General features: G+C 42.7%; 1 pseudogene; it reads right to left on the bottom strand.

The window, feature by feature from the left end:
- Nucleotides 1-13,979: 13,979 nt before the first annotated feature.
- LOC114084614 (pre-mRNA-splicing factor RBM22 pseudogene) lies at nucleotides 13,980-17,680 on the bottom strand (annotated as a pseudogene).
- Between the last annotated feature and the right edge of the window lie 2,158 nt (nucleotides 17,681-19,838).

Below are 19,838 nucleotides of genomic sequence, written 5' to 3'. Positions count from 1 at the left end.
ATAGAGATCCCAGAATGCTGAGGACAGCCCTGTCATCCCCAGAGCTATCCCTCCTAGGGGACTAGGCTGAGCACAGACTCAGAAAGATAAAGATGGGATAGAACATTTTTTCTACCCAAATATGACACAGAACATTATACCTGAGAGCTTTCCTGATTTCTTGTTTTCTTTTCCCTTCTTTAGCACCTGGGTATTTCTGGAAATTTTATCCTATAGCATGATTTTCTAATTAAAAGAATGAAAAGATCAAAGTTTTATTTTTATAATAGGAATGTCTTAATGACTTACCTGAATCATCCAATCAGAGCACTGGAAATAGTTTTCTCTTAAGAATAATCTGGAAACACATGTATATCTTAAAATAATGGAGGACCTCAGTTACAAACACAAATCCGCAGAGCTCCCAGGCTGGCGAGCAAAGAGAAAAAACTCCAGTGTTGCTGGTGTTTGGAGATGAGAACATGGGAGAGTGAAGTGTTCTAGATATCACAGGGCAAGTACAGTACAAAGAAGCAGCATTGAGGTAAGGGTGGGGAGAAGGAAAGAGAAAGAGCTTTGTAGATATTCAGAAAAATCCTCTGGCCAAGTACAGGCCAATGCATGAATGAGGGGAACTGACCCTGGGATTGTGTCCATTCTCAACATGTCTATGAGCAAAGACTTTCTATGGTAAGAACCAGCAGAAAGGAACAGTCTGGAATATTCCTTGTGTCACTCAGGCCCTGGAAGAATATGTCACCAGCTGCCAGAGTGAAAGAAAAAACAAACAAACCATAATCCAAAGGGCTTTGAAGATAGTGCAAAAGGGTATTGCCTAAGGGGTTGGTTCAAATTATGCATACTAAAGTTTGTTCCGATGTCAATTAACAAAGATTCAGCACGATTTTCCAAAGCATCAATTCAATTCCAAGTAAAAACACACCACAAAATACTGTAAAATTCAACATTAGATAAGTGAACACAAAATACCAAGCCCCCAATAATGTAAAATGCCCAATATGGACTTCCTAAGTAAAATTATTAGGCAAGCAACAAAAAAATATAATTCACTGTTGTAAAATCAATTAAGAGACCCAAGAAAAGACATAGATGATGGGATTTTAGAAAGACTTTAAAGTAGCTGTTATATATTTCCCATGGCCAAACATGTAGAGGAAGCAGAAGCAAAAGAGGTTACAAATAGGAAGACAAAGAACCTAAGTAGACCTTTTGAGGATGAACTATCAAACAGACACACAATCCATTAAAACCAGAAATTTGCCAGGAGAGGTGGTGGCGTGGGCCTGTAATCCCAGCTGCGTGGAAGGGTGAGGCAAGAAGATCACAAGTCTGAAGTCAGCCTTAGGAACTTCATGAGACCCTGTCTCAAAATAAAAAATAAAATTCCAGATACTCCTGGGGCGGAGGCAGGAGGATTTCAAGTTCAAGGCTGACCTGGGCAACTTCTCGAGACGCTGTATCAATATAAAAATAAAAAAGGACTGGGCAGGCAGCTTAGTGGCAGAGCACATAACTGGATTTAGTCTCCAGCACCACAATAAATAAAGTCAATAAGGTAAAAATCAATTTGTGAAGGGATAAACTGTAAAGAAGTTGAGAGGCAGCATAGAACAGCTGTTAAGGTCATAAACTCAGTAGGCAGCATGTAAGGTTTTCCCTGCTCTGAAAATTGCAGGCATGGGTCCTTCAGACAAGGTAGTTGGCCAGGTCTGTGCTTTAGTTTCCATTGCTGTAAAACGAGTATAGTAATAACACCTTCCATCAGGTTCACTAGGAGGATCCAGTGAGTTAATATTTGTAGAGAGGTGCACAGGGTACACATGTTAGTGGTTGGACAAGTTCTTGTGAGATAAAAAAAATACAATCCAGCCGTCCTCCCATGAAACACAGGAACTAGGTTCCCTCCAACTTACCTCCATTTTTATTCCCGGGTTTCCTCCTGGGATTCTTTTCACTGTAGTCGCTGAGCCTGTTGAGAGTTCTGCAGAGAACTTGCTCTTACTCTGCCCTAATGGAAACCAGGTGAGTCAGGAGGTGCTTGAGTGTAGTGTTCACTCCTCTCTGTTTCTGTACTCAGTACAGATCTGGCCACATTTATATGTCTTGGATGTGATTGAGCCAGACCCATCCTACAGAGTCACTAAGGACTAATTAAAGACAAACCAATCTTGTAATTTTATCACATCTGCAAAATCCCTTCACCTGAAGTAAAATTTGACGGAATAACTGTTTTTTTTCAATCCTTTGCTTTGCATTTTAAAAATATTTATTTATTTTTTTCGTTTTAGTTAACACACAATAATTGGACATATTTATGGGGTACACTGTCATATTTCAATATATGTATACAATATGTAATGGGTAAATCAAGGTAATTAGCATTTCCATCTCCTTATAATTTCTTAATGTTTGGAGACTTTGAGCTCCTCTCTTCTAGTTCTATAGTTCTATAAAATATAGAACTATATTGAACTATAGTTTCTATTGCCACTACATTGGTATCTCTATCCAACTTTCCTCTATCTCACCTCTCACCACTCCCCTTCTTACCTTCCAATAATTACTATTCTACTCTCTTCTACTTTGAGATCAATTGTTTTAGCTCCCACATATGAGAGGGAAGATGTGGTATCTGTTTCTGGCTTATTTCACTGACCATAATCAGAGACCAACATGGTAGCAGTGATTCTGAGGATCTTTGAGCTCTATGTTCCAAAATGTAAAGGGAGGTTGATACATTTCTACAGATGAACCCTCCTCCTATTCTCAGGAGATAGAGTTAAAGGAACTGATGCCATGTGAATTTGGCATCAGAATTGGGGAGGGTAGTTTGCATGGAGAGTCAGGGAAGAGACCAGGCTTTCGCTGGCTGAGGTTCTCATGGATGGCTGTAATGGCTCTGCAGGAGACTTAATTTGACAGTAGTGTTAAGAGATGAGAGAGAAAAAGGAGACCAGAACCTTTTTCCTAACAAGAGGATAAACTTGAGCTATGCATATGTCAAAGGAGGAAGTGGAGTGGGAAATTTGAGTTAACTTGCAAGAAGTGATGGTGGGAGTTTTGTCGGGACAAACGAGGCAAGGCACCGAAGATAGCAGGAAACAGTTTTATTTGGCTGCAGCCAGGTTCAGAGGGTACAGCCTTTGCTGTAATCAATCAATCCCCTGAACCCCGAGGTCAGGGAGTTTCAGAGTTTTATACCCAGCATGTAAGGGGAGGGGCTCAGAAGTTTACAGTCTGCAGAAGTTCACATAAAAGCAGGTATTTCTTTCACTGTTCTGGGCAAGTTAACTCTTCAAGGACAGCACCTGAGAAGGGGAGAGCTTCTTCTCCCCTTTCTATTCTCCCCCTGCCAGTTGTTACCATGGGCCCATTTGTAACTTATCTTAAAAATGTAGACATCTCTGTGAAGCCCAGCTCAAGGCCAGAGGCCTTGTTTGCACATTTCTTCAAAGTATTATACTGGATACATTTGTGAAAAACTAGTAAGGGGGTGTCCAGCACCTGGAATGCTGGTATCTTCCTGGCCAGAGGCCAAGTAAATAGAGTGACACAAAAATAGGAAGTTTATCTACATTGGACTCTTTTGCAGAGACTCTTTTGCTGACAGTCCCAAAATCAGCCATGGTGAAGAGGACTTTTCTGTGGAGAAAGGGGGTGCCCACTTCAGGGGCAGAGAAGAGTAGGATTGAGTACCTGGGGTGACCAAACTGTCAAGGACACAATTCATGTATTTTTTTCCTAGTTTTTGGATCTCAGATGTAGTCCAGGATTGTGGACACCACTCAGAATAAATCTGCAGTCTTGAGGCCCATTTGTTTCACTCTACCCAATCCTTCAGAATTATGGCCTTTATCTCATGCTGCAGTCTTAGAAGACAGGGAAGGAGACTGTACAGTGAGTGGTCGCTTCTTAAGTTAGAACATACTCAATGTGTTGTGGCTTAGGAGTAATCCTTGGTATCAGTTTCTCTTAATTTCTATAGATTTCAGGCCTCCATTTCCTCATTTCTGTATGGTTGGGAAAACCTGGAACTATTCTCTGTGCTTTCCATTTCAGGCCTGTATGATACATCCCCACGCTGCCTAAAGGGACCATCTGAGACAAAAATCTGATCAACTTATTACTTCCTCTCCCTCAAGTGCAAATATACACCTAGTCTTCCTCTCCAGGGTAGAACCCTTTGTTTATTTGCAAATACAAGTTTCAGGACACCCTCCACTGCACATCCAGCAGGAGCCTCGATTCCCAATCTACCTCCTTTCTGGGCCTCTGTCTTGGTGTAAATGGCAACTGCACCCAGGATGCCCAGTAACCATTTCTTCTCAAGCAGAAACTGTTGATATCCTGTCTTCTAAACATATGTGGCATTAATTGGCTTTTTACTTATGCTGGAATTGAAACGGCCCAAGTGTGGGCCATAGTCACAGAGGCTGGGGATGCAATTTAGTAGTAGAGTGCTTGCCTAGCATGCATTTGGCCCTGAGTTCAATCCCTGGAAGCAAAAAGGGGATGTGTGTGGGGGAGGCAACTTCAGCCAAGGATCATTGTCATGGACAGTGATCAAAACATCTAATGAGGGGCACTGTTTATATTGTTTCAGCATGCAGCCATCCTGTACTTGTGACTTTTCAGGGCACTCTTCATTCCATGTGTACTTAGAACTTCAGATCAAATCAATTTTTCTGTCAACGTCCAGGCTCCACCCATACTTAATGGCTCTCATTGTTAAATACATTAGGCACAGTTTTCCCTTGGGCCTTTTGCTTCTTCTGTTAGTTTCTTTGCTCCCATAACCATCATCAAGCTGGCACATACCACTTACTCAGGTCTTGATCACGCTGTGCATGCCTGTAGGCCTTCTTACATGGAGACACTCTTCATAAATGCTGCTTTGACATTCTGTCCTCGATCTCTATCAACACTCCACGTCACAATAACTCCTGGGTCAAGTCTACCTCTCCCACTGATGTATAAGTTCAGGGAAACCCATAGATCCTGTCTGCAGGAGAATACAACAGTGGAACAGCTGTCCAGCCCTGATTCTACAATGGAATCAGCTGGAAGGCTTTTCAAAGGCTAGTCCCAGTGTTGAGAGGGGGCAAAATTGTGATGTATGCAGTCGAGGGGGAGAAATAAAGAATGTCCATGCACTTCTACCCTTTTCAATGCTTTATTCACTCAAATTACTCAATACATTTTCACTCTATAGGTTCTTAATCAAGAAAATGACAATCCTTAATGCTAGGCACTGCAATAGACATAATCAATTAACTGCAAACAATTCTAGATTAATTAGTTCACTGCAAACAATTCTAGATAATTCTAAGCACTGCAAATACACTTAATCATGACAGGCTAATGATAGACATTCCCTCTGCGTGCTAAGTTCAAATGTCTTAAGCCTTAAGCTTTACATCCAGCAGATGCACACTCTGCAGTGATCAGATCCAGACCAAAGGCAGGCTTCTCCTAGTGTGGAGTGGACTGCAGGTTGAAGAGAGGGTCGTATGGAGAAGTTGTGGCCTCACCAGGGTCCAGACAGGGCAGAAGAGTTTGAGGGTGGGGAGGATCACGCAGAGGATCAGGAAAAGGATGACAAGTGATGGGATGTCAGTCCAGGTCCTCATCAGGCCCTCCAGCTTGAGTGCATCCTTGTTTCAGCTGGCTGAATCCCTTTTCATTAGTTCTATTATTTACACTAAATTTTGGGACTTTTGACCCCCCTTTCAATCTTATCAGTTACCACTGGATTTCTCCATGACATCATTTATCCTGGGGTCAGAAACAGCTGTGTTGTAGGGACAGATGAGGCAAGGCACCAAAGATAGCAGGAAACAGTTTTATTTGGCTGCATCCAGGTTCAGAGGGCACAGCTTTTGCTGTAATCAATCAATGCCCTGAACCCCAAGTTCAGGTAGGTTCAGAGTTTTATACCCAGCATGTAAGGGGAAGGGCTGAGAAGTTCCCAATCTGCAGAAGTTTACATAAAAGCAGATTTTTCTTTCACTGTTCTGGATAAGTTAACCCTTCAAGGGCAACACCTGAGAAGGGGAGAGCTGCTTCTCCCCTTTCTTTCTCCCCACCCCTCACCCCAGCTGTTACCAATGGAGCCCAGTTGGTAACTTCTCTTATCTTAAAAATTTAGACATCTCTGTGAAGCCCCAGCTCAAGGCCAGAGGCCTTGTTTACACATTTCTACAAACTACTATACTGAAAAACTAGGGAAAAACTAGTGAAAAATTAGTAAGGGGTGTCCAGCACCTGGAGTGCTGATTTCTTCCCAGCCAGTGGCCAAGTAAAACAGGGCAACACGAAAATTTTTTGGAAGTTTAACTACATTGAACTCTTTCGTAGAGACTCTTTTGCTGACTGTCCCAAAATTAGCCAAGGTGAAGATTTCTGGAGAAGCTCAGTTACAACTTTTCTGTGGAGAAAGGGGGTGCCACTACAGCTGGTTGGTGGTCTCAACACTGATCTTCAGGCCTTTTCCTCTTATCAGGCAAGGTCAGCCTGCCAGAGGCTTCACTTTCTTAGGATGGGGGAAGTGACTTGTTTATGTCTGAGGCCCTACTGGAGGGATCTGTTAGGTGTGCCTACTGAGGCTTCAGGTTTCAAACTGGAGTTTTTAAAATGGAGTTGCTTGGGCTCAGGCCTAAGGTCATCCTTACACCCAGTCATTCAGCTCTAACTAGTCAGGACAGGGGGACTCAGTGGTTAGGTGGTTATGGATGTTTAAAGTTCCTTGGAGGATTTTTTTTTTTGGGGGGGGGGTGCTGAGGATTGAATCCAGGCACTGTACGACTGAGTGATATACTTGCCTGCTTGTCTGATTCTAACATAAGCCTGGGTTGAGATCTCCTGCTTTAGAGGCACATTATGGCAGAGTGCAGAGGTGGTCTTGGTGTTTCCCCAGCCTATTATGGCACCAGGATGTGGGGATATAGAGTAGATTAGAGTTACCCAGGCTTTGGATTAGAACTATCTGGGGAACACTTCACCATCCTGGGATTACTTTCAGAAATTCTGATGTGATAATCTAGGCTGAGATTCCAGAATCATAAATTCTCTAGGTCCTAGGTAGTTCCAATGTACCATCAGTACATTTAAGCCTTTTTCCAACCCCTGGTGCTGGGGATGGAACCCAGAAGTATTCGACCACTGAACTATGTCCCTTGTTTTTCATTTTGAGACAGGGTCTCACTAAATTGTGAGACCCTGGCCTAGAACTTGTGATCCTCCTGTCTCAGCCTCCAGAGTAGCTGGAAGTGCATGCCACCATGACTGGTGAGGTCCAGTTTTAAGAGATCCAATGACCATGGGTCTTTTTCATTTCTAATAATAGATTAAACTGCATAATTGCTGGAGTCAGGGGCAGAGGACTAGGTCCTGATCTCTAAAGAGTAATGTTTTGAGATTTATTTTGAGGGGGCAAGTGAGTTTAAAGGAAATGGTTTTCACAGTCTTTGTTTTTGGTGTGTGTTGCTGGCTAATAGACCCAGGGCTCCTGCACATGATAAGAAAGCCCACTACCACTGAGTCACATTCTCAGAAGTTTTCACATTTTTAAGCCTACTTGTCTTTTTGGGGTTGAGAAAAAAAAAAATGAGTGTTCTGTTTTAAACCTTTAGAAAAAAATTCTAATTTATGGGAAATTGACTCACTATTTCAGTGTATAGCTGAGATAATAATTTATTTTATAGTTAAAATAGCTAATAGAGTGTATTTTGAATATTCCCAGCCCAAAGAAATGATAAATGTTTGAGATGATGGATATGCTGATTACTCTGATTTGATCATCACACATTGTATGCATGTATTGAATCATCACACTGTATGCCATTAATATGTATAATTATTGTTAATTAAAAATAAAAAGGTTTGTAAGGTGTGGTGGCACACACCTATAATCCCAGCAGCTTGGGAGGCTGAGGCAGGAGGATCACAAGTTCAAAGCCAGCCTCAGCATCTGAGCAAGGCCCTAAGCAACTCATTGAGACCCTGTCTCTAAATAAAATATTAAAAATGACTGGGGATGTGGCTCAGTGGCTGAGCACCCCTGGTTCAATGCCTGATACAGAAAAATAATAATTAAAAATTAAATTATTATTATATGAGGCTGAATTTTTGAAATGATAAGGGCATTGGTGTAGAATACTGGGGAGAAAAATAGTGGAGTAATGAAAGTGTAAGGTGATACTGATATTCTGATGCCAAAGAAGGACTCTACAGGTTAGAAATAAGTGGGTGAGCCAGGAGTAGTTGTCAATAAAGTATTTTATTTGTAAATAAAAGTGTAGTCTTTTCAGGTTCCCCAGTAACAAAAGAGAGACTAAATGTTATGTAACAAAGGAGATTGGAACAAATAAGAAAGAAATGTTGGGAGAGACTCCATGATTGCTCTTACCTAAGTGGTGCCAGGAGAATCTGAAATAGCAGGTAAGAGGCTAGAGAGAATCATCAAGGAGACAAAAGCACACAGCAATTCCCTCCACACAGACAAGGCTGACCCTTACCATGCTGAAGGTGAGGGACAGAGGAGACACATTCCATGAGGACATCATGTTCTGATCTCTGAATTTCAGCCTTAATGGAGAGGCTGTGTCCACTCTGCATAAGTGTCCCTCAGTTATGAGGAGCAAGCAGAGTCATGGAGCACATTCATATGTCACCTTCATTGTGCTGATGTGCAGAGGGAACCTAAGGGCAAGGGTCTGCATAATTTAAAGGGTCAGGCTTTCTAAAGACATCTTCTAACAGCTTTGAACTAGAATACTGAAGAGCCTAAGGAGATATGGTTCTACCAGCGATAGCCCAGGGCTCTCCTATCGTGTCCCTCTCTGAAGACAGGGCCAGGTTTGTTGTTTCCAAGCCCAATGGTGCAGTATAAGTCTGTAAAGGAGAGTGGATTTCATCATGTTTTAGAGCAGCTAAGAGAGGAAACTTCTTTGTTTGGCCAGGGGGGACAGTGCTGGGGATTGAACCCAGGGCCTTGTGACTGCTAGGCAAGCACTCTACCACTGAGGTACGCTCCCATCCTTAGAGCAAACTTAAACAGATAGAAAAATCACCATTTTTTAAAAAAAAAATATTTAATTTATTTTAATTATTTACTTTCTTTTAAACAACATCAAATAATATTCATTAAATCTATGCAACCAAAATTATGAAATTCAAGATCTGGAAGGAATGGAGAGAAAACTAGAGAAAGTAATTGAGGATTAATGGGTGTCACAACCAAAATGCTTGTGTCCTCCCCAAACTGTACATTGATGCCTTACCCAATATTGTGATGCTAATAGGAGGTAAAGACTTTGGGAGGATTCAAGACTAGGTAAGAGCTGGGTGCAGTGGCACATGCCTGTAATTCCATCTACTGGGCAGAGGTCGGGTAGGGGTGGTGGTGTTTGTAAGTTCAAGGCCAGCCTCAGCAACTTAGTGAGACACTATCTCAAAATATAGGCTGCCCCTGGGTTCAATCCCCAGTCCTGAGGGGAAAAAAAAAAGACTACAGAAGGTCATTTCAGTCATCTCTAGCTTTGAAGTAATGGGATTAACATTCTTGTTAGAGTCCAAACGGAGCTTGCCCTGTGATCCTGGGTACATCCTTTGTTATCTCTCAGTACTGGTATCATCCTCTGCAAAGGAAGAGAATTTAAATAACACCCACCTGATTGAATCAGACCCACCCTGGACATACACTTGGGTGTTGATTGACTTAAGAATTTGAGACTTTGATTGCTTCTACTGAATCATTTTGGGTAGCAACAAAACCAGTTTTGTTGTTGTTATTTTTTGGAACTGGGATTGAACCCAGGGGTGCTTAATCAATGAGCAACATCCCCAGCCTTTTTTAACTTTTAATTTTGAGAGGTCTTGGTAAATTGCTTAGGGCCTACCTAAATTGCTGAGGCTACCCTGGAATTTGCAGTCCTCCTGCCTCAGCCTCAAGAGTCACTGAGGTTACAGGCATGTACCATCACACCCAACTGAATTAGTGTTGATTGGATATCTGAGATAAGGTGAGTCTGATCTCAACTACAGCAGGCATTCTTTTTTTTTCTCTTTTTTTATTTCTTTCATATATACATGACAATAGTGGAGTGCATTACATTCATAATTATCCATTCACAGCACAATTTTTTGTAACCTTGTATATAAAGTACGTTTACACCAAATTATGCCATTATTTATGAGCTCTCTTATTTATTTATTTGCTTACAATTCTTGCAGGCATTCTAAAGGATTCTTTGTCCCATGTGTCCAACAGTGATACTGATAAACCCACCCTAATTCCCTCTTAAGATTAGGAGCCATCTCATCCCAAAGGCATGAAAAGTTAATTTCGACTGTACTATAAATTACTGTGATTTCTGAACTTGCTTGGAATGTCTGCCTGTGCCTTGAACTCACCCATGCCTGGCTTTCCCTGACCAGATAACAACTCTCTCTGAAACTTTAGTGGTGCCTCATAAATTCTGGCTTTCCCTGGCCAGATAAAGACCTCTGAAACTCCAGTGGCGCCTCAAAAATTCTGATGTTGGAATCTAAATTTACTCCCTAATTGCTGGACCACTAACCAACTTCCTGCCTTTCTGTAATGCTTGTCAAAATCCTGTTATCTGTAAGTTTCAAGACACCTGCCCTTTTTGCAACTTTCTGTGCTATAAAGCTGTGCTCCTAGAAAGCTGTGGTGCTCTACTATTCCCATGGGTTTTGGGAGAGACAGCCCTGGCTGGTCGGAATTACAAGCTTGCTTTAATTTGATTTAAATTGGAGTCAGTGGTCTTTCCTTTGCGTCGTGGTTTAACAATACCCCACTACCTCTTAAGAGAAGTGGGGATGAAAGTTCAATTTGTCTTTAAATCCAGGACCTGGTTTAGAGTCAGGAGAAGTCAACCACTGCTGCTTCAGACCCATAGGGAGTGGGGTCAGGAAGGACAGGAAACAAGTGTGGGGATGACTATGGAAGACCCAAGATTCCCAGGACCCCTCCTAGTCTTTGGCATCCTCAATATGGTTCATCTGTGGTAGAGGGTGGAAGGGCCTGGACTATATGGTGTTGGGAAGTGGGGGCTTCTGGGTGCACAGGGAAGAGACGACGAGAACAGACTCATGAGAACTGGGTTAGGTCACCTGGAATCTCTCACTGGGCCAAATTCACCCCAAACAGGGTCAGCAGCTGAGTCCCTCAAGACCATTGATCTGCACGTGACCAGTGGAGAAGCAGTGTTCAGTTCTTTCCATTCTTGTGAAGAAAGGACCATGGGTCTGTCCCCCAATTTTCTACCCTGTTCAGGGCACAGTGTGCTGGGCAGGGCCAGCTGATGTAGTTACTTAAGGACCATGAAGGTGTTATGCTCGAATTCGGGACCCCCAAAAGACCACCAGAGACCAAGATAGGTGTAAGCAACAAAGAGGCGTTTATTGTAAGCTAACTCAGTCCTCTGCGCACACAGCAACTGGTGACGCTGAGAGGCCCGGAGCCCAGGGTTTGCAGCAGTTTTATACACTCTTTGGGGAAGGCAGGGACTTCACATACATCACAGCATCTCTTAGCAAATCATCATACACTGCAGGAAAATCATAAAACAACTCTAAAACATGATTAGCACATTCACTGGCGGGAACAAGTTGGGTAGGGGTGATTGGTTAGTACAAGAGGGGGATTCATTTGAACTGAGGGTTTAATCCATGAGGGGTGTACGTGCTGAACTACATGGTTTCCCAACATGTTATCAACCACCATAAACTACTGGGAGGGTCATCTGGCATCCCAGGTATTTCCCTGTCTCATGCTGATTGGTGGCTGCTAGGGGGCTGCTATGGATCCCCACCTAGCCTGACTGAGTCAGGGACACCTGGCGCAGCAGATCTCTCCTGTTATTTGTAGATAAACAATTTAGCAGGGTGGGAATGTGCCTAGGAGCACTCTGTGGGTCTTTCCAAGGACAAAGGTCTTGTCCCTTCCGGACAGGCTTTGTTCTGAGGTAGAGGCTGGTTTTCAAAGGAAGTCATGGAAGAGACATGCCTGGGAAGACATGTTCCTCCTAGTCCAGGCCAGGATCCACTGCAAAGCTTCTCCAGAAAGACAAGGTCAGGACTAACTCTGGGGCCTCTGGCTGGCCTCATGACTCCTCCTGTGGAAGTCCTTACAGGCTTCTCAGCATCTGGACACCTTGTTGAAGCTCTTTTTATCTTATTGAAAATTGACCTATTTTAGTTATTAAAAAACATACCGCAACATCAATTTTCCTTTCCCTTTTACAGTTCTGTTACATTCAAACATTCTAAAACAAAATAGTTTCCTGCCCAGACTCAAGTAATTATGAGATGCTGAAGACACCCAACAGTAAAAATAGAAGATAAAAGTTCCAACTCTAACCCCAAGACTTCTATTCAAACACAATGCAGTGCTTTTTATTTCTGTTTGTTAAAATATAGTACAGGATGTTCTTTTAAATATTTTCATCCCAACGCTGGGCATGATTATGCATGCTTGTAATCCCAGCTACTCAGGAGGCTAAGGCAGGAGGATTGCAAGTTTGAGGCCAGCCTCAGCAACTTAGTGAGACCCTGTCTCAAATTAAAAAGGGCTGGGGATATAGCTCAGTGGTAGAGGGCCCCTGGGTTCAATTTCCAGTACTAGGGGAAAAAGTTTCATCCCAAATACCAGATTTCTTCAATTACATACAACTCCAACAGATAGAAATAGAAAGCAATTTCTGTCTTTTGGTGATGGCATAGAGAAATAAAACTATCCATTAGATTCCTTTAGTAATGAACGAGGGAAAAGAGAGGAAAGAAAAGAACTGGGCTGTGCTGGGTGGTTGGTTTCTATTTGTTTTTCTGAGGATATGACTTCAAGAGTTAAGACACACTTTTGTGCCACTACCATAATTAGTATGGGCCATCTTTAATTTTAGGTGATAAAATGAGATATACTCAATGAACATAAAAATGGTCAATTTTTTCCTTGCAGGTTGATTCTCCCCACCAAAAAATGACAAATACAAATTGAACATAGAATTAGGATGGTGATTCTGCTGGACATTCCATTTTGGTAGCTGCTTGTTTCCCATAGAAGTAAGAGGAACAGGCACTAGGTTTTCTTAGGAATGTAACAGCATAACCAGTGGACTTCATGGCAGCTTATCTGTGGTACTGATCCTTGGAATATACACAGGAAAGACTGGCTGTTGTTCTCTGACTGCTCATATTTGCACATTCGATGACAATGAAAAATACCCAGACAAGAAAGCAAGAAAGAAACATGTTTCTTCCAAGATTCAGCTGCTGGAATTTTTTTTTTTTTTTTTTTTTGGTACTAGAGATTGAATCCAGGGGCACTTTGCCATTGAGCCACATCCCCATCCCTTTATAATTTTTAGTTTGAGACAAAGGTTCATTTAGTTACTTAGGGCCTTGCCAAATTGCTGAGGCTGGCCTTGAACTGGCAATCCTCCTGCTAAGACACGGGATTCCAGACATGTACCACCATGCTTGCCTCAAGCTATTGGGTTCTCAGGGACCCTTTCTTCCACAGAACCCCAGGGTGGTGATACTGTGCTGCTGTGTCTTTTGAGCTTCCATCCTCAGTTTGTCCTGAGAAAGACAGTGGATTGGTCCTGGAGCCCTCATGGAAGGAGAGGGTGCTCTCACTGGGTGGAACATGGTGACCCACACACTGGGAGTGGCAGTGAGGTAATGGTCACTACAGCGGGGGACTACATGGGAAGAGGTAGTAGCTTCCAGAGGCCACTGCTGCCGCTGCTGCAGGAGGAGAAGGAATACACCTTGTCAGTCCTAGAACAGGCTCTAGCTTGATCCCCAAGACTATGATTCCATCCTTCTATTTTTTTTCCTCTTTCCCATTTTGTTGGCCATTGACAAACAACTTATTAAAGAATTTTTTTTTCCCTGCAGCTGGGCCCTGGCCAAACTGGATGAAAGTGACTGCTATCTGTGTACAATAGGGATCATCCAGATCTCTCCAAATGACTTCTTAGATCTGTCCCAATGATGGTATTACCCAGCACCAATATCCAGTATGGTGATGATCTTGTCCACTGAAGGGTCCAGGTAAAGTCTGGTTGCAGCCCACTTGAGAAGTTTATATGCTCCAGAGTCATTGATTCCATATTGGTCTTTAATAGTATGACTAGCCCAGAGGTGGCTATCTGGATCTGTAGCTGCTCATGTCTATATGGAATGCTCCTTTTCTCTCCTCCTTTACACTCTTCTTTCACCCAGAAGGAGCAAACGTGGGGCCAATTCCTTTTGAAGTAAGGATGGTTGGGGCAGCATGTCACTGATGGATGTGGCTTTCCCCAGCATGCTGACTTGCTGTGTTCCATCAGTTAGAAATCTCTTTTGCACTTAATGCTTGACATCTGACTTTGGTGTGTCATCCCTCAAGTCTCTCATCATGTACCTGGATGGATAGGGCATACTGTAGATCTGAGAGGCAGGTCTACTAGGCATCCTTCAGTTCACTTCAGGTTTAGCTTACTTCAGTTTTCTTAAAACACATCTGGACCCTGGAACATACCAATAAAACATGGTAAATTACTTGGCACAAACTTCAAATTCCTTCCCATGTTTTTTTTTTTTTTTTTTTTTTTCTGGTCATTGGTATATATGGGTTTTCTCCAAGACACATCTGGCACATAATGGGGGGAAGTCTACATTTCCTCCTAGTTTGGCCTGATGTAGGTGTTGGAACCAGTCAGGGAGCCATCTGGAGAGCTTCTGGAGGCAGTAGTAGCATCAGAACTGGGAACTGGACTCTCCTACTTCCAGTGTTCTGTTACTGAAGGAGGTTGGAGGTGTTCCAAGAGAGTGGGACCTCAACTCCAGACAAGTGGGGTCCTTGACAAACATCACAGAAAGGAATTTAAGGACACATCAGTTAGAGGCAGAGACAGATTTATTTAGAAAGGCAGAGACACATTAAGGGAGGATGTGGGAAGAGTGAGAAGTACTCTTGGTCTGGATGTTAATATTTGTAGAAGGGATAGTAGCCCATGGGGCTCTGCTAGAAGTGGATTCAGGGCAAAGTGATGAACTTTGGGGCCAGTTTTCCTAGTGCTTACATCATGTGACTTTTTGCCAGCAAGGACACAGCCAAGGTTGCTGGTTGAATTGCCTATTCTGCATTCCAACAGTTCATGGGTAAAATTTTCTGCATTCTGATGGTTCATGAGCACTTTTCTTTTGAGACTCAGTATATCTTTTCTTTCTGTAATTTCAAATTCCTATCTCAGTTCAATTCTGAATGTTACCTTTATTATGTAGGTTTTAGGGAAGGGGTCATCTGTGCAAAGAACTGTGATAAAGCCTTGTCTTTTCAATGGAATCAGGATCAGGGTTCTGAGAATCTTTATCTCCAAGTGACCCCCTGCCCCAGAGCCTGGCAGAGCCCTATCCATGGGCTTGAATTTCAAATATGAACTCTGAGGATATCAACCCCCTTAAAGATTTTTTTTCCTTAGTGGGTGCTGGTAAATGGGGTCCCTAATGGGAGAGTCAGGAAATTAGATTCTCACAGAGCTCATCATCTCTGTGGGAAAACAATATTGGGCAAAGGACTGAAATCCTCATTATTTTGACTTTTCTTAGACCTTGTTAGAAAAGTGAAAAATAAGGTGATAGGTGTGTCTATGTAACTGACAATACAAATTGTGCAAGAGGGAATCTTATGAAAATAGGATCTGCACAGAGAAATTCATTGCTACTGAAAAATATCTTCTTGGAAATGTACAGTTACGTAAGAGAGACAGAGACTCTGCCATGTATTTGTGTTATTATGATCAAAGAGACTGAAAATAGAAGCTTCCACTGAAATGTTGTCAACCGAAAAGGGAGGCCCAGCAATGTTAAAAAAAAAAAAAAAAAAGACCACTAGTTAAAAAAGGTGAAGGCAGGATTCAAAGGTCAGCTGCCATCCCTGAATCTAAAAGGTGTCCCATGATAGTCAATGAGCCTCCAAGCACTATGAATGAAGAAGGGAGCAGGGAGAAAAGGACTGCAGACCCCGTTACCCAGGAAGGTGAGCACCCTTCCTGCCTTCTATTGTTTAAATGTGTTTCCCCAAAAGCCTGTGTTGGAAACTTAATCCCTAATACAGGAGTGTTGGGAGGTGGGACCTAATGAAGGAAACAGACCTCTTTGGCAGTGGGCCTTCTGGACATTCTGCCATAGTTTCTTGCTCAAGAAATGCTGTTCCACCAGAAATGCATTTGCCAACTCTGTTCCTCTGACAGACAGAGCCCCAGATTGTCACTCACTCCCAGTGGGTCTTCCTGACTTGGCTTTGTCACCTGGGAACAATCTAACAATCTTAGCTGGATTTTGGAGGCAGGTGGGGTTAGAGATGTTGTTCACTTTGTGGTCATCATGGGGATATGCACCATGGTGTTCCATTCAGACTCCTGGTGTGCTGTACAGAGTTGTCCCTAGTGTCTTGTGGCAGATGGAGAACTGGAAATGTTTGATGGTTTGTGCATGAGGTTCCATTCTGCATACCCCTGGTGAATGGATAGGAACTCCAATGGGACTCTGTCTCAAGTCCCTGGTGTGCCTAGAGCACTGGGCTGTACTTCAGAATATAGCTTAGTTTAGGCTTGGGAACATTTGGGTACCTAGAGCCCTGATCTCTGTCAGACATAGACTCAAGAGAAAAAGGGTCACTTGAGGTGGGGATCTGGAAATACAGAGAAAAAAAATACACTGAATCTCAAAAGAGAAGCGCCCATGAATCACTAGAAGGCAAAACAATCAACCTGTAAGCAAATAACTATTTGTCCTTGTCCACAAAGAGTACTAGGATGTGAAGACAACGTGCAAGTGCAGGAAAAGCTGGCACGAGATTATCTAGCTTCACCCTGACTTCACCTCTAGCCCACCTCCTAATTACTGTCCCTTTATAAATATAAACACCCCAGCCCACGTCCTCCCTTGAATGTGTCTCTTCCTTCCTAAATAAATATTTGTCTTTTCCTCTAGCTGACATGTCCTTAAATTCCTTTCTGTGATGTTTGTCAAGGACCCCACTCATCCTGAGTTGAGGACGCCCTCTCTGGGAATGCCTTGTATCTTTTTTGGGGGACATACTAGGCCTGAAACGGAGTCACAAAATAGTAACTTCCTTGTTTCTAAAAAAATCCTCAAAATTTATAGGATACAGGCACAGAACCCTAGGACCTGAACTAAAATGACCTTGAGGGCCTGGCAAAGTTCCTGATTAGTTGAACCTGAGAAAAAAGAACAGGGCCTGTGGACTTAGAGGTAAGAGGTGCCATCAACAGTTGTAGGATGGACCAGAATTATCCATCAGTTCTACCTGGACCCACCTGCTGGGTCCACCAAGACTCCTGGTAATGACCAATCAGCTCCCTAGTTCCCCTTACCTGGGGATATTGGTTGATCAGGAATAAGGATTTGGATGTTCTTACTGTTATCCTTCAATGACGCTCTTCTTTCAAGAACCAGTGTTAACAGTGTTGACTTCTTTGTGCATTGGGCAGCAAGCCCTTGCTTGGTAGCAGGCCTATGTGAGTACTCAAATCATGGCCAAATACACCCCAGCTCATGCCTTCATATGACTGATCTGTCTTCAGAAGGTCCTTACCCACCTTGTGCTGCTTGGGATTTCATGCACAAACTTGGTCTCCTCCATAATTCTTTTTTTTTTTTTTTTTTTTTTGGTGCTGGGGATTGAACCCATCTCTACATGTGGTCCCCATATTTCCTAGTCTCACTTTACCACTGAGCTACATCTCATTCCTTTTATTATTTTGAGACAGGGTCTCATGCAGTTATTTAGGGCCTTGCTAAGTTTCTGAGGCTGGCCTCAAATTTGCAATCCTCCTGCCTCAGCCTCTCCAGTTGCTGGGATTACACCTTGCCTGGCTTTGCCTCTGCCTCTGGAGCTCAGTGATTCCTTCTGAATTCATTTTACAGATAGGCCCTAGTGAATGGGGGCCCTCTAGTGGCCTAGTAGCCAACTATTTCTCACAGAACTCTCAACTCCCTGGAAGAACAAGTCCCATCATTTTGTCATATTTGATTATGTATAAACAGTGAAAAATATGTGTTTTATCCTTTTTTTTATCTTTTGGTACCAGAAATTGATCCCAGAGGCACTTTACCACTGATCCACATCCCCATCCCTTTTTAAAATTTTTATTTTGAGACAGGGTCTCACTAGGTTGTTGAGGCTGGCTTTGAACTTGGGATCCTCCTGCCTCAGCCTCCCAAGCTCCCCAACATCACAGATCACTGGTATGTGCCACTGCACCCAGCAAAAATATGTTTTTAAGTAATAAAAATTTGAGAGAAAGGCTTGTGAAAATGGATTCTGTGAGAGAAGTCAATTCAATTTCATTTTTTTTTCTCTGAAAATGTACACAGTGTTGTAAGAGACACAGCAGCTGCCATTTGTCAATTTTATTTAGGTAACTTTCAAGAGGAGTTAGGTAGTAGAAATTTCATCATTCACTGTCACTTAACAAGGGAGAAATGGATACTCAGTAATGTTAGATCAAAGCTAGAAGATGCTGAAGGCAGGATTTACAGCCTGTGGTCTCTGAAACTAAAAGTTGCTCCAAGACGGTAAATGATCCCCTGAGAACAAAGAATATATGACAGTGTGGAGAGAAAAGGATGGCAGATGCTGTGGTTTGAACATGTCCTCCAAAGTTCATGTGTTGAGAACTTAATTCTTAGTGCAACCATGTTGAGAGGGGGGACTAGATCACACAGAGAGCAGCCCTCGCTCTCTGAGTTAATGCTGTTATCATGGTAGTGAGTTCATTATTTAGAGAGTAACTTTATTATAAATGTGTATTCAGCCTTCCCTTCCTCTTTCTTGTGTGTTTTATTGCCATGTGATTCCTTCAGCCATGCTCTGACATGGCAAGAAGGCCATCTCTGCATGTGGTCCCCATACTTCCTAGTCTCTAGAACTGTCAGAAATACATTTCTTTGTGAACCATGTAGTCTGTGGTATTCTGTTAAAGCCACATCAAATGAACTAAAACAGTGATCTTAAGTCACCTGGGAAGCTGAACCCCCTCCCTGATTCTTGGCTTCCCTCCATTAGTATCTGGGTCCCCGAAGCTTTACCATCAGAACAGAGAGATGCTGTTCATCTCATTTGATTCTTTTTCATTGTATTTGGTTTGGGAAAGGAAAGGGGTCATGCTGTGCTTAGTACATTAGGTAAATCATTAGGGACTGTGAAGCTCTTATGTTTTGAATAAAATGTGTCTCCCAAAAGGTCTTGTATTAAGGCAGGAATAGTTAGAGGTGAAATGATTAGATTGTGAGAGCTGTAACCTAACCAGTCATTCCTCATTGGAATGGACTAACTGGGTGGGGACTGTAGGCAGGTAGGGCCTGGCTAGAGGAGGTGGTCACTGGGGGTATACCCTGGAAGGTTTCATCTTCCCTGCTTGGCTTTTGCCTTTCTCATTCTGCTTCCTGTCTACCATGAGGTGAGCAACTTTTTTTTTTTTCACTGCTGCCCTTCTGCCATGTTGTTCCATCTCATCTTGGGCTTGAAGTGATGGAGTTGGCTGCCCGTGGACTGAACCTATGAAACTGTGAGCCCCAAACATACTTTTCCTCCTCTAAGTTGGTTTGTCAGTATTTTGGTCACACAAGGAAAATTTGACTAACCCAGAAGCCAATTGATGTGGTGAGAAGGGAACGGAAGACTGCTGCTGCCTGTTTCCTATCACCGGGAAATTCTGCCTGACTTGAGACATTTGCTTTTGGAGGGATTTACTGTTAGAGAAAATCTCTGGGTATAGACCAGGAATTTTTAGTACAAC

The sequence above is a fragment of the Marmota flaviventris genome, chromosome 5, assembly GCF_047511675.1.
Source record: "Marmota flaviventris isolate mMarFla1 chromosome 5, mMarFla1.hap1, whole genome shotgun sequence".
Classification (NCBI taxonomy): domain Eukaryota; kingdom Metazoa; phylum Chordata; class Mammalia; order Rodentia; family Sciuridae; genus Marmota; species Marmota flaviventris.
This window is presented reverse-complemented; position numbering and strand designations above follow the sequence as displayed.